We start from the raw sequence: 6772 nt of genomic DNA on the forward strand, positions 1-6772 counted from the left end.
TTTTTCAACTTCCCCTCAGCGCTAGATGCTGAAACATACGCGGATAAGCCGATCGCATTTATTATTATCGAATTTTTTCCAAAAGTTTTTTATAATTTTTTATTTTCAACTCCTATTTCTCTATACGTTTCGGGAATGCTTTTCATCGGTTTTTATTTATTTTTTTTAACATATGAATTCTTTTTCGTTTTGAAATCTAAGCAAATTTGAGCTGGATGAAATGCTGTTTTGCCGTTCGTTATTATATAAGTACTACTGCTGTATGTGAAATGTTTATATTTTGTGTTTTGTTCTTATTGGATTCGTATTGGCGGAATGTTTCGGAAATTCCGCGTCCTTGAGAAAAGGCGGGAAAATAAGTTTCCCGCCGAGACGAGACATGCGTACAGAAGACTCCGAGTAGGAGGACTTAAGATTGTCAGTGTTACGTTACCAGTTTACATTTAGAATATAAAACATTTGATAACATTAAGTAATGACATCATAAGTTTGAACTTCTTTCGACGCTGACAAGTCTATTAATATCTCGATACGTCTCTTGCTAGATATAAGTTAGATTGGCAACATTTTTAAGTATCTTATTAAAAAATTTAATTAATGTGTTGTCAGTTATCTAATAAGCGAGTTGGGAATGATTAAGGTGAGACAGCTTATCGGTCGTCAACATAATCGGACGCTCCGCAATTATGACGAAACCCTTTAAAAACGATTCGCGTAAAAATAAGGAAAAAAATGAGAAAAATGTTCATCAACGCGACACGACTGCCCCCCTCCGCCCCCCGTTCTCTCACACTCTCCCCCGCTCTGCCCCCTCCCTGTCCCCCCTCAGCGGGCGGCGGGAGGAGAGACAGGGACAGGTGCACTCCTCATATATATCAACTCCCTTTGCTGCATCTCGCGCCACAAGTTTCATACGAAAACTACCCGCGCTGCGCACCCATCGACACACAACGACAATGACCTAACATTAGATACACCCAAGCGAATATGGAACTCACAACCTAGACATTAGATTGATTTTTGATTGTAGGTGGTAATGGATGTTGCGTGTTGTTCCGCCGAAGTTTTGGTCTCTTGCAACTGTAGGCACACCAACACACGCGCGCTAAGTTTAGCCCTCGTACGTACAAGCTGCAGTTACCCACACAGGCTCACATCGCTCGGCGGCCGCGCGTGTGTGTGTGCGGGTATAGTGTAAGCACAAAAGTTCGTATAGAAGTTTTCGGTTGAAGTTCTTTGTGTCAGTGATTTTTTTCGTAGAGCGTTCGCATGTGTGCGCGGGTCAGTTGTATTTTTTTTCAAGTTTTTCTGTACACACACACGCAGGCTTGATGTTTGTACGGGCTGGTCCGTCTGTGTGGGTGGCAGCCCGTTCTTTGTGCCCGGGGATTGTAAAAAATGTCGTATTGGATTCTAGCTGTGCTAATGAATGATAGATAGAAATGGTATTGGTATTGGTCCTACTCTAAAATCTCATGTTGAATATTCGCCTATATTTTCTGTTCATACATCGGTGCCCTTTTTGAATATACTAATATGAAATTGAATTTCGCTGTGCATTTTTTCGTTGGATCAGATTATTTGAGTGGATTTTTTAAGTTTGATTAAAAACCAGCTTGTTTAAGGAGCTACATCCAGCTTTGATTCTACGTTACAGGATTTATATACATATACATAACATTTAGTATGGATTTTAAATTACTTTATTATTATAAAATATATAGTAATAGGAATCATACGGATTGTGATAAAAAAATATATTTTTTATATTCAAATTGTTATTATTTTAATTATTTTTATAATTGTGTTGCAGTTTTCAAGACAAAAAACGAATGTAGTACTGTAATTGTATCGGCGTACAATCAATCAAATAACTTTCGTATTTCACAAATCTAATACATAAAACAACATTTAAAATTCTGAAGAAGAAAATATTTTTCACTCTATGTATTATGAATGCAATTAAGATTAATGTAATTATAAATGACATATATGTATAAAGCACTCGTACTTTAGAATGTAGACATAAAATTACCCAAAAAAAAAAAATCATCGAAAAAATTATATATAACAAACCTGTGTCGCTCTCTGTACACACAGCCTTCATACACTTCATACACTTCCTCAATTCACTATTATCTTAATGCACTAAATGACCACATTCGTACAGCACACAAATAATACCACTTTTACTGACCAGTCACTTGTGACACGCTGGTCTCTGATGCGATATTTGATCAAATATTTTGTTTCCACCATAAATTATTCTAAAGCTATCTTAATAATCACATACTTACTATCCCATAGTGAGATGCTTAATTTAATTCGGGACCAATATGTCCCAATATAATCTATCATATTTTTTTGGCACCCATCAGAGCTCTGATTAGAGTGGTCGCACATCGCCTCGAAGAACTGCCACTCTGTGTAATTATATACGAGAGCGTCTGTATTAATCTTCCAAATACTACGTTATTAGATGAAACAAAAAATGGCCGAAAAAACTTTAATAGAGGTCAATAACTGGACTAAGAGCCACGGTAGCGAGTGACGATACAGACACACGGCAATGTGTACTATATATATATAGGTAAAATTATTACAATTGTATATTGAAAATACTTTCTCTTACTATTTTTTTATACATGAACAAAAATCTTAAATACAAGAAGCCTATATTTATCCTCATTACAATAGCCATCCGTTAGTGAAAGTCAAGTCTAAATAGATCCAGCCGTTTTTACTATAAGCCGGAATAAACGGACAAACAAACATTGGAGAAATGATATTTTAATATATATTTATCGTGTAAGAATTCATATGTATTTTAGATTTTTCAATAGATATTTTTGTCCTATCTCAAGGAAGGTTTATATCATATGAAAAAAGTTCAATTTAATTATTATTCCCAGACAAATTTTGTAATACAACCCGACTGTACGCTATGTAGCGATGTAAAATCTAAGTTAAATTACACTTTTGCTAATAAAATTTATTATTTTGTTAAAGTTCTTGTTTGTTTGTCATTATCCCCATCGTCTATACTCGCGATCCACATTCAAACACTAGATTAAAAATGTTTATTATACATTAAATATAATATATTTAAAATGCTCTTTAATTCTCAACTTTATATTTAAAATAAATGAAGTCTTTTATTTTAATAAACAAATTATATTCTGACGTATAACATTTTCAAAACACAGTTGAACGAAAATAGGTTGTTTCGGATACAGCGCGTTTTTTATTGTTTTATATCTACATATACTGTGGGGGAATTATATTTTTATTTTATTAAAACAATGTTAATTTATGGCGCCTTATAAAAACGAGTAATGACAGAGATATGATCTCGGCCGGGCTTAATCTGCAATTATACGTCTTTACGACGTGTTAGACGGTTTGTTTGCGTGTATGTTTGTATTATCAATTAACTATTTACTATAGTAATAACTTTCTTGAAGATATCAAAGAAATATTGATATAGCATATTATATCAGATCGTACAAAATACTAAACAGAATTACTAATATCATGTAAAATTTTTTGCGTATAAACTTAAACTTACTTATAATTATAATACATAATTTGATACTCTTTTCCTATTTTTGTTGATTAGGACCTAAAATTTTAAAAGGAAGGTCTTAAACTTTTTTACTTTTACTTTTTAAATAAAACAAATACAAGACTATATAGGAACGACAGACTTAAACATCAGAACACAATTAACTCAACCAATCATGAATATATGTAATGTTATTCCGTGTGTAACCCACGGTTAGTTTTAATTTCGGTAACTGTTTATTTGAGACGAGATGAGAGCACGTATCACTAAGTCTCGTTACTTGTCACCGTCAACCATTTCTCTATTTCTCTCGTATTTCTCTATATTCAAGGCACTCGCTAACTCTGTCTTGAGATCTTTGGTTGAGCTACAGATACGGATTTATTTCCGATGACAGGACCCCATATGTTTAATAATCGCTGGATTCTCTGCTGACATAATAAGTAAACAAACATCTTCATTAGCGAAAGTCTCCCGATAGTCACGTCCGATTGAAATTCAATCCCATCAATGGATTTGTCGTGAAAATACTTGTAAAACTAAAAAATCTTCCAAATTATATGAACATTTGCATAGACAAATACATTCATATTCGCAGCCCAGACTCTTTATATAGTAACGTCATGTTTGAGAAGACATGCTTGAGGTGAGAACATAATTGTCTCGTGTAAATAATTCGTGTTAGTTTTAACCGCGGGTTAGCGAAGAGTGATTCTAATTACATTTTACTAATTATAAAAATGAAAGTGTCAAGCACTACTGGTCAGGCGGCTTATAGTCTTTAGCTTTTTGCCAAATATTTGTAGCTACAAGCATATAATGTGTAAGCTATAAAAATCATCGCGTGTTTAGAGCCTTATAGTTTGATACATTAGGACATAAGTTGAAGCGTCTGAATTAGATTATTATGGATATTTATATTTTAATTATTTCTATACAAAATGCGAGCGAAACAATGTCTATAGTGTATTTTTATATAACGTTTCCACTGTAAGTTTACCGATTTAAATTTTTTACCAAAACATAATTTCTTAGTAAGAACCGATCAAACGTTACCAGAAATTAGACAGAACTAAATAATTTTCTAAGATAACTCGTTATAAATAAAAGTAAGGTCTAATTTTGTGTTAATTATCTCTTATCCTTTCTCAGCATCTCATTCAGATGCTAAAGAGAAGTCATCCATCTTCGTCAAGCCGAGACGCAGCTTGCATCCAACACTGAAGCTGAAGTACAGAACAGAGTCCGTCTCTTTTCTTTAATAAACACAACTCACTATCTCTGTCTTACACTGAAATGATTCAGCGACTAACTTAGAATGCATGTTAGACGAGCCTCATAAATTTTAAACTCTATTATAATCATCACAAAGTATATTTTACTTCAACAGTCACGACTGAATTGAATTTCCGAAGCAAGTGCTGATGCAGAATAGCACATTCCTTTATTTTTCATTAATAAATAGAATGAATAACAAATTACAAGAATAACAATGAATACGTAAGAACTATAGAAGACGAATTTAGGGACTTGGACAAAATAAATCATATTACTATTAAAATAAATACCAATGTTTATATTACTATAGATAAATATGACTTAATTGTATACTTAAATAAGTTTATTACATCATGTATAGGTAAGTCTAAGTTAGAAGTAAGTACATTATAAGTGTTGGTAGATTTTCGAGACTGTAATCTATCTACTTCAGAACTGGTGTGTGGTGTTAGTGAGAGCGGGAGAATGTGTTAATAAAAATTACCTTCCGTATTTGAACATGACTTATACACATTTTATTTAATTGTCTTCTATTATATAAATAAAAATATTTTCAGCAGAGAAATTTTTCGTATAAAAAAAATTGTTTTTTTATTTTGCTTTTTTTCCTTTATAACCACAACATGTTTATATAGGTAATGAAGGAGATATACAAATAATTTATACATAGAAATTTATTGTTATTTATACGTTAAACATTAACCGCTAGTATTAGAGCGTAAACCGCGCCGCATGATGCATTAATCCCCGTACTCGCCCTTAATATATGGGCGCGGATTGAAGCGGTCACGGTTAACTTGAACTAAGATCATTATTAGACTGTGTTATGACCCAACCATGGCTCACGGATGCCCATAGATGATGTAGACTTCAGAGAAATGTATAGATAGCAGCTAACATAAATAAAATATTACTTTTATACGAGCATATTCCGTTTTATGGCAACACAGTTAAATAACATGTAGAGCTTTTATTATATTCTGCATAAATCATTTTCTTTTGTAATGTATGTATGTATGTTTATTGATTATCCAAAAACTACCGAACCAATTACATCGACATTACAAATATTGATCATCTAAAGCTGCTGTGTCTGGTCATTAAACATTTAATTAACGAGCGAAGTCGTAAATAAAAGCTTGTTGCTATATGTTAAACTGATCTCATGAAGAAATATCTGTAATAAGAAATGATCAGTACAAAAACTCCTGAGATTCCTCTTCATCCATTCTTATTGCTATCAAATGTTCATGAGAGACGAGAGTCACTACTCACATCCTTAAGAAGACTGCCTGCTCGTTGGACAGTAGAAAGAAATACAAACAGTACATACTTAGAAAAATTATTGTTATTAGATTCATAATTAAATTTCATAAAAACGAATCAAATAATGTTGGTAAATGATATAGAATAGTTTTTTGACAAAAGGTTCTTACTTCTATATCGCTGTACCAGTAATAACAAGACGTAATTTAAATCTACCTCTAGAGAACTGTCTTTGAGATGAAAAAAAAAACAACATCAAAATCGGTGGACCCATTGCAGAGTTACGATGCCACAAACACACATACAGACATCAACGTCTAACTTATAACACCATCTTTTTTGTTTCAAAGAAAAGATTATTTTATTTACATTACTTTATAACGATCGCTGTTGTATCTCTAATCTAATATTGATTATTTTTATCTATAACTGATCAATCATAATTTCGTTTTCGAGATTTCAGTGTGTTTCCTTTCTTGCAGATGATAACTTAAAGCAATCACTTTAGACGAGGTCAGCTATTTCTATCCGACGAATGCTTGACCCGGTGGTGGCAGCGTTAAACATATCTAGAACTTTGTGCTGTAACAAATTGTTTTTCTTATTTTATTCATGTGAAATTAATATGTGTAATAAATAAATTATCTTATTGCATGTAAAATA

The sequence above is a fragment of the Danaus plexippus genome, chromosome 12, assembly GCF_018135715.1.
Source record: "Danaus plexippus chromosome 12, MEX_DaPlex, whole genome shotgun sequence".
Classification (NCBI taxonomy): Eukaryota; Metazoa; Arthropoda; class Insecta; order Lepidoptera; family Nymphalidae; genus Danaus; species Danaus plexippus.